The sequence below is a fragment of the Engystomops pustulosus genome, chromosome 10 (assembly GCF_040894005.1).
Source record: "Engystomops pustulosus chromosome 10, aEngPut4.maternal, whole genome shotgun sequence".
NCBI lineage: Eukaryota > Metazoa > Chordata > Amphibia > Anura > Leptodactylidae > Engystomops > Engystomops pustulosus.
The window spans coordinates 23,026,115-23,034,407 of NC_092420.1; positions in this window are offsets into that span (position 1 = coordinate 23,026,115).

The window sequence follows — 8,293 nt, forward strand, 5'->3', positions numbered from 1 at the left end:
AAGATTTTTTTTTTCTTGAATTTTTTTTTTTAAGAGCAAACTTTACCAGTCCAGACTATTCATTTTGAGTTATTTAATGTAAAATATTTACTTGTCCTTGAGAAATGTAAATTCTATGTTCTATTTTCCTGTATATTGTACATGTAATGTACATATTTTGCAGCCCTATATGATTTGTATATTTCTCTGGTTTAAAAAAAAAAAAAAAAAAAAAAGCAACAAAAAGGAACATGGCGATCGACACCGTGAGAGCCAAGAATATAAAATAAAAAACCAAAATAAAAAAAATTTGATACTTTTATTTGAAAGTGGTTTGATTTTAAGTGTTTACTACAGAAAGTGTACTTTGTCTATTACATAAAAATCTACATTATCCGTTTTTTTTTTTTTTTTTTTTTTTGTTTTTTCTACTCCTGAAGTGAGGCTGACATTGTGGCTCCTAGAAAGGTCAAGGAACCAATATTATTTCAGATGTACATAATTAAAATGTTTGTATATGACGTTTTCATACATGTTGGGAGTTCAAATTTCTGAAAGCGTTGGATGTGCCGAAGTGTTTTTTGGCTTAGAATAATCAATTAGTTTTCAGAATTGAAAAAATTTTCTATTTGATAACATTTTTAAAGGTTTCGATCTACTGTTTTTGAGGGCTGCAATCTATAAAACTGATAAAGAAAATTCTGTCCACCCTGCTGTTTCTATTCCTTTTTGTCTTCTGTGTTTCCATATACAATTGCAACTACAAGATGTTGCCTTTGGGAATGTGCCCAGAAAATACTAACAAATGGATCTGGTTGGGCCGACGCTTTAGAGGAAGACTATAATTATGGTCAATGATGCCTTTGTTGAATAGAATGTATACTCCGGTTTTGATTTTTACTATTTTTGTCTCTAGCTTTTCCTTTTTTGCATTTTGATTAAGGTTTAGTAGTTTTAATTTCTGTTTAATTTTTTAAGTAATTTTTTAAACTAAATTACAGGCGGTCCCCTACTTAAGGACACCCGACTTACAGACAACCCATAGTTACAGACGGACCCCTCTGCCCCCTGTGATCTCTGTTGTAGCTCTCTGAATGCTTTACTATAGTCCCAGACTGCAATCATCAGCTGTAAGATGTCTGTAATGAAGCTTTATTGATAATTCTTGGTCCAATTACACCAAAAATATTGAAACTCCAATTGTCACTGGGGCAAAAGAAAAAAAATTGTCTAAAACTTCCATTATAAAATATACAGTTTCGACTTACATACAAATTCAACTTAAGAACAAACCTCCAGACCCTATCTTGTATGTAACCCGGGGACTGCCTGTATTGGGGAGTAGTGTAAAAAAAAATTTCTGATATATATTACACTTTCCAGTGCTTTCTGGGTTGAAACCATTAATTACAATGCCATAAGCTGTATTGTAACCGAATGGTACATTTTAATTTTAAGACCTCATTGAGCCTAAATACCGTATATACTCAAGTATAAGCCGAGGCCCCTAATTTTACCACAAAACCTGGTAAAACCTATATTTTTTTTACTTGAGTATAAGCCGAATTTGGGTTTTCAGCACATTTTTTTTGTGCTGAAAAACTAGGCTTATACTCGAGTATATATGGCAATTATTTAATATAGAACACCGGAGTCGGTGTCCAGTTATCATAAAGCAAATAATTAATTTATCCCTAAAAGTGCTTGTGAATAAAATAAAAAAAAAAAACAAACTATATTCATATATTCCATAACTTTTATTAAGGAAGGAGTAATATTTCTTTATTAGGTTGAGTTTCCCTTTTGACTGTCCCGATCACTTGTATCTTTTAGCTCATAACAGTTTAAAGGAAATCTACCACCAGGATGAAGGATTGTATACCAAGTACACTGACATACTGGTGTGTGCCCCTCCGGCAGAATCTGCTCTTCTTTTAGCTTCTTATGCCCTGGTTTTTAAGAGAAAAAAAGGCTTTAAAAATTATGCAAATGAGGGGCTCAAGGCTCTATTTACACCTATGGTGTTTTTTTTTTTGTAAACACCAGGACATGAAAAGCTAAAAGAAGAGCAGGTCTTTCCAGAGGGGGCACACACCAGTATGTCGGTGTATTTGGGTTACAATCCTTGTATCCTGGAGGTAGATGTCCTTTAAAATGATTCCAGAATTAATTGGTCTAATATTGATAGTCTGTTGTAAATGCTTTTGCAAAACGACATAGGTCTTGGCAATAAAGAAACAAATCTTCCGCGACCCTGAATGCCAAGACCTATATCGTTTTGCAAAAGCATTTACAACAAAGAAACAAATCTTCCGCGACCCTGAATGACCAGATGATCCACTTCTTGCTGTGCACAAACTTTTATTGTTCAAGGCTGTGGAGACATCTATAGGTTATGCAGGGAAAGTGTGAGATATATAGGGTTACACCTATGGGATTTGCGACCTTTATCAAAAATTGGCTCATATCTTACCTCTCTTTACCTACCTGATAAGTTTGTGGGGCATAGTTGGTTTTTCTGTTTGACTTGCTCTTTGTCTGGATGTTGGAGCCACCCCACCAGGCAGGATGAAGCTCTGGGACGTCTATTTGTTTACATAGGTGAAGGTTTCACCTATGAGACCCACGTCTATCAATTATACACTTCATTACCTATGGTTGTGCCAAAAGTTTTTGAAATTTTATTACTTTGTTAAAAGTATGTATTTTAATTAAGCTTTAGAGCATGCTTAGAAGGGCAGTACCAAGACTTGCCCTCAATTTATACAAAGGCCCAAAACCATGTGTTCTCCAATATCCCGACACATGCCCCTCCATTCTCTTCTACGGGAGCGTCAGAAAGTGAGGAACACAGCACTCGTGTATCTCCAGGATTCATTTAGACAGTGAATGGTAGTGCAATTTCCGGCACAATGAGTCTTTAATGGAGCGGCATTTCCTATATCGCTAGGGATCTGTTCTTTTCTACAAAGCTTTCAATTTATTTTTGGGGGTAACTCTAGTCAAAATCTATGGTATGCAATTGGCAGGAGCAGTATGATAAAACCTGTTATTCTTCTATATCACAATTTGTGCCTTTTTGAACTCTTTTATTGGTTGTGTATACAATTTAACAAATACATAAATGAAAAGGAGAAAACAAGAAAATCAAGCAGAAAATCAAGACCTGAAAATGTTGGCCAATAAAAATTTGGAGGGGGAGTATGATTTCCAATGGCCAGACTCCTTGCTATAAATTGGCTTAGATTTGAAGGACATGTACCTACCTCGAGAAGAATTTGCTGATCTTGATGACTCTTCTTCGACTCTTTATCCAATAGGTATATGGCAGTATACAGGCATAGGTCATAGGAGCACATTTTCTTACTCGGTCCTGTCGCGATCCACAAGTTGCGTTGTACAACGAGGATGAAGTCCGGCGCGATTCACTAAGATCGTGCTTCTGATATCCTGCATGTGTTGCTTCCCCGCTGAGGTCCGCCAGAGTTCACTTTCTTCTTCCCGGTGCATGTGAGTGCTGATCTTGCGACACAATTAGAATTTTAAATCCCGCAGTTAGTCTGAATCAGTCGGGTTGTCCGACAGCCACGCCCCCTGATTTGCGAAATCCGATCAGGTGGCCAAAAACCCCTGTTAAATGCGGTGCAAATCGGAAATAGTCGGGAAACCCGACGGAAATGTGGTGTGGGGACCCTTAGTAAATGTGCCCCATAGTGTTCCTTTCAGTACACACGTATACTATATGTAATCTAGTATTCCCCCAGGAACTATTCCCTAAATTATTAAAGAAAAGGGCCAACAGCATTTATTCTTTGTAGAAGATGTAGAGATGACTTTTAGCGGTCCTCAAAATGGCACTTTTGAGACATCTGTAAGGTTAAACAATATGCCTGGTTTTTCTCAGGAATGGCGCCAGGATGCCAGTACGGACATAGCCTGTAGTGGTCGGCTCCCTGAGTTTTCCCTGGAAAATCGAGGAAGGAATAAAGTAGACTAAGGAGAACGGTCAGTAATTTTCATCGGTGATTGGATGCCAAAACCAAAAGTTGAACCTGTACAGAGAAAAGGCATATAATGTAATGATCTATATTTGTCACATGTTTTGGACCATTCCTGGTTTTGCCTTACAAATACTGATGAAGAATACTGATAAAATCCTGACTGTGTGCAGTTACTGCAAAGGTCCGAGATATATCTGTCACAGTGGGGGGGACATCATGCGCTGCCGGGTGATATATGCCTGTCAATGAGCATATTACATATTCATTCTATATTTTATCCCTTTTGACATTGGATAAGTCTCCATTCACATGAACCTATGAGGGACGTCTATACACCCGCAAGTTTCCGACAGAGTGCACCAACTTTATATTGGTTCACTTTTAACATAGGCCGTGTGCACACTTCTGTCTGACTTTGCATGCTAAATGTGTCGCAAGGTGCAACTGTGCATCGGAACGCCCCCTTCAGTGCAGAAATTTGTGCACTGCTGTGTGAGATCTCTTCACTGATCGCCAGCGCCTCTCATCTGCTCTATGCTCTATAAGCTTCTGGTTACATATAGCAGCAGATGGGAGGGGCTGTGGAAAATATCTGAATCCAGATATTAAGGAACACAGCAGTGTTAGGATACACTCCCAATGCTTCAAGTCCAGCTACAATCCTGGAATACAAAATAATTTTTTGAAGTCCTTCTGTTATTAACAACACATATAAAGATCTCCAGGGACAACACCGAACACTGTCGACAGCTTTGTATGATACAAACAACTGGTGGAGTAAGCTAAAGGTGATAACATGTTGCTCTATTCACTTAGCAAGTTAAGGGCTGTTTCACATGAGCCTGTGCAGCCCGTGTAAACATGACATATGCTGGTACGAAACCACGTGCTGCACACAGAGCTGAGGACGGGAGTCCCTGCATTATATAGAAATGTAACGCACAGCTGCTGGAACTGTAATAGTTTGTATAATTCCAGCACGGCTGTTCGGCCGGCACAGGGAATGTCCTTGCATTATGTTTCTATATAATGCAGGGACTCCTGTGATCTGTGTATAGCATGCAACATTCCCCACCGTGGCCTAGCCTTTTCTTGGGGCCCAGAATACCGTAGTGGCTGGTTGTTGCGGCCTAGCCATGCTGATGTCACGGTGCTTGGTATGGGGACCGGAGGGCTGACCTACAGCCTGGCAGGTCTCCAGCAGGTGGTGTGTGCAAGAAATATGGTGTGTGCAAGACACCCTGGGGCAACCCCTGAGGTGTCTGTATGATGAATCCCTGGGTGATGGATGAAGTCTGTGGTGGTAACAGCCATATCCAGGGATCAGACGGAGGCAACGTTGTGAAAATCAACTTACAGTTCTTGATTGAACAGCAGGCAACGTTCCAAATGCGAAACAGCAGGTTCTTAAGCTAAAAGAGTCATGGAGAGCCGGTCCACAGGGAGGTTACACACAGCCTAAGACCAGGTGGTGTAGCTGTACTTCTGTGCTTAAGTCTCTGGACTTGCCCTGTGTGCTAGGCAGTTTCTGGAATTAGGACAGCGGCTGTGGCAGACCGACCATGACATCTGGTTCTGTCTGCAGACTCTAGCAAGAGACTGACTCTAAGATGGAGTCTCTCACTCTGTCCATGTGCTTCGCCCAGCAGGCGTTTATATACTGCCCTGGTCAGGTGGTAGCACCTCTCCAATCACCTTCCAGCTTGCATTACAGAAACATCATTGGACAATAACATATCACAATGTTAACTGTTGCCTTACCAGGCAGTAGCTACAAGCCGCAATTACTACGTTTCCCACGTTACAGCTTCTGGCATGGAGAGGGACACTATCGCAACACCTACCTAACCCTTTGCATCTGCAGGGGTGTTGCACACACATTTATATGTATGTTGTGGCTTCAATCACAGCCTGTAGGACTGCCAGAGACAGACAGTGACCTGGCCCTTTGACAGCTCATCCTAGAGCTGCCCCTCCAATCATCCAGTATAGTTTTCATTAACACAGAGACCCCTGCGATTGGTCATTACTAGAGATGAGCGAACACTAAAATGCTCGGGTACTCGTTATTCGAGACGAACTTTTCCCGATGCTCGAGTGCTCGTCTCGAATAACGAACCCCATTGAAGTCAATGGGAGACTCGAGCATTTTTCAAGGGGACCAAGGCTCTGCACAGGGAAGCTTGGCCAAACACCTGGGAACCTCAGAAAAGGATGGAAACACCACGGAAATGGACAGGAAACAGCAGGGGCAGCATGCATGGATGCCTCTGAGGCTGCTTAATCGCACCATTATGCCGAAATTATGGGCAACAGCATGGCCATGACAGAGTGACAGAATGAAGCTAGATAGCATGTAAAACATCCAATAATTGACCCTGACACTATAGGGGACGGCATGCAGAGGCAGAGGCAGCGGCAGCAGGCTAGAGAGTGGCATGGCGACATACCCTAATTGGACTCAGGCTTCAAACCAATGGGTGTCAGAGAGGAACCAAAGGAGGTGAGCAAGAAGCGCTCAAATAATATCGGTACATGATAAAAGTTTGCCAGTATATTTTGTGGATTACACAGCAGGGTGGCGACAAAGTTAACATGGAAGCCATGAAAACAACCCAAAATTCTGCCTGACACAGCTCGTTTGATAAGGGGACCATGTATGCTTACAGTTCATGCCAGTCGCTGCACTGGCTGCCAGTCTCCTTTCGAATACAGTTTAAAATAATAATAACCCTCATCCATAAAGCTCTGTATAATGCTGCACCCCCCTACCTCTCCTCTCTTATCTCAGTCTATCGCCCAACCCGTGCTCTTAGATCCGCCAGTGATCTTAGATTAACCTCTACCCTAGTGCGGACCTCCCACTCGCGTCTCCAAGACTTCTCTAGAGCTGCACCAATTCTATGGAATGCTCTGCCCTGGACTATCAGACTAATACCTAACCTCCAAAGTTTCAAACGTGCTCTTAAAACCCATTTCTTTAGGCAAGCCTATAACACTCATTAACTGCATGAAGTTTTAACTCTTCTACTAACCCGTCCTGTGTCGTCCTCCCATCTGTTATCCAGCAACCAACAGGCACCAGACTTCTCTGCAGTCCCATTCACCCTGGACCTGGTATATAAGATGACGGCTGAGTGGTTCAAGCGACAGCAATTCCATTTATTATATTTTGTTCTATTCCCTAAGAAGAATGGCTTGACCGTTAAATATTCTTTTACCTCGTGTTACCCCATCATCTTCATAAACCGTAAGCTCTGGCGAGCAGGGACCTCACTCCTGTTGTTCCATACAAATGTTGTGCTCTGTTACAATACATTTGTATTTGTTTCCTACGATTTGTAAAGCGCTACGGAATATGATGGCGCTATATAAATAAAGATTATTATTATTATTATTATGGAGGCAGTGAACTAGTAGTAGATTAAAGGTGCTGCAACTATGTTAGTTGGATCTTGGGATGGAGCTGGCGCTCTGCAGCCAGGCGAGCTTTTGCCAATCCAAGCCCCTGTCTCTAGGCTACTCCCCAAACAGCACTTCTAAGAACCTTTTGTATAAGATCAAGTGTAGTAGCGTTCTTATAAGTTTAGGATATGGCGGGTGAGGGGAATGTAAACAGATGCGCAAGAAGCGCTGAAATAATATCCCTAAATGGTAAAAGTTTGCAAGTATATTTTGTGGATTACACAGCAGGGTGGCGACAAAGTTAACAACTTTGATGTGGAATGCCCTGTAATAGCTCTTGGGCGGTGTGCCTTTTATCGCCTAGGCTCAGCAGTTTCAGCACCGCCTGCTGTCGCTTAGCGACGGCACTGCTGCTGTGCCTAGAGCTACCGACTGATGGCGCCATGCCCACGGATGGTAATTCGGAGGAGGAGGAGGTGGAGGAGGGGTGGGAGGAGGTATAGTAGGCCTTTGAGACCTGGACCGAGGTAGGCCCCGCAATTCTCTGCGTCGGCAGTATATGACCAGCCCCAGGGTCAGACTCGGTCCCAGCCTGCACCAAGTTAAGTGTAGTAGCGTTCTTATAAGTTTGGGATATGGCGGGTGAGGGGAATGTAAACAGATGCGCAAGAAGCGCATGATGCGCATGGAGCTGGCGCTCCGCTGCCAGGCGAGCTTTCGCCAATTCAAGCCCCTGTCTCTAGGCTACTCCCCAAACAGCACTTCTAAGAACCTTTTGTATAAGATCAAGTGTAGTAGCGTTCTTATAAGTTTAGGATATGCCGGGTGAGGGGAATGTAAACAGATGCGCAAGAAGCGCATGATGCGCATGGAGCTGGCGCTCCGCTGCCAGGCGAGCTTTCGCCAAT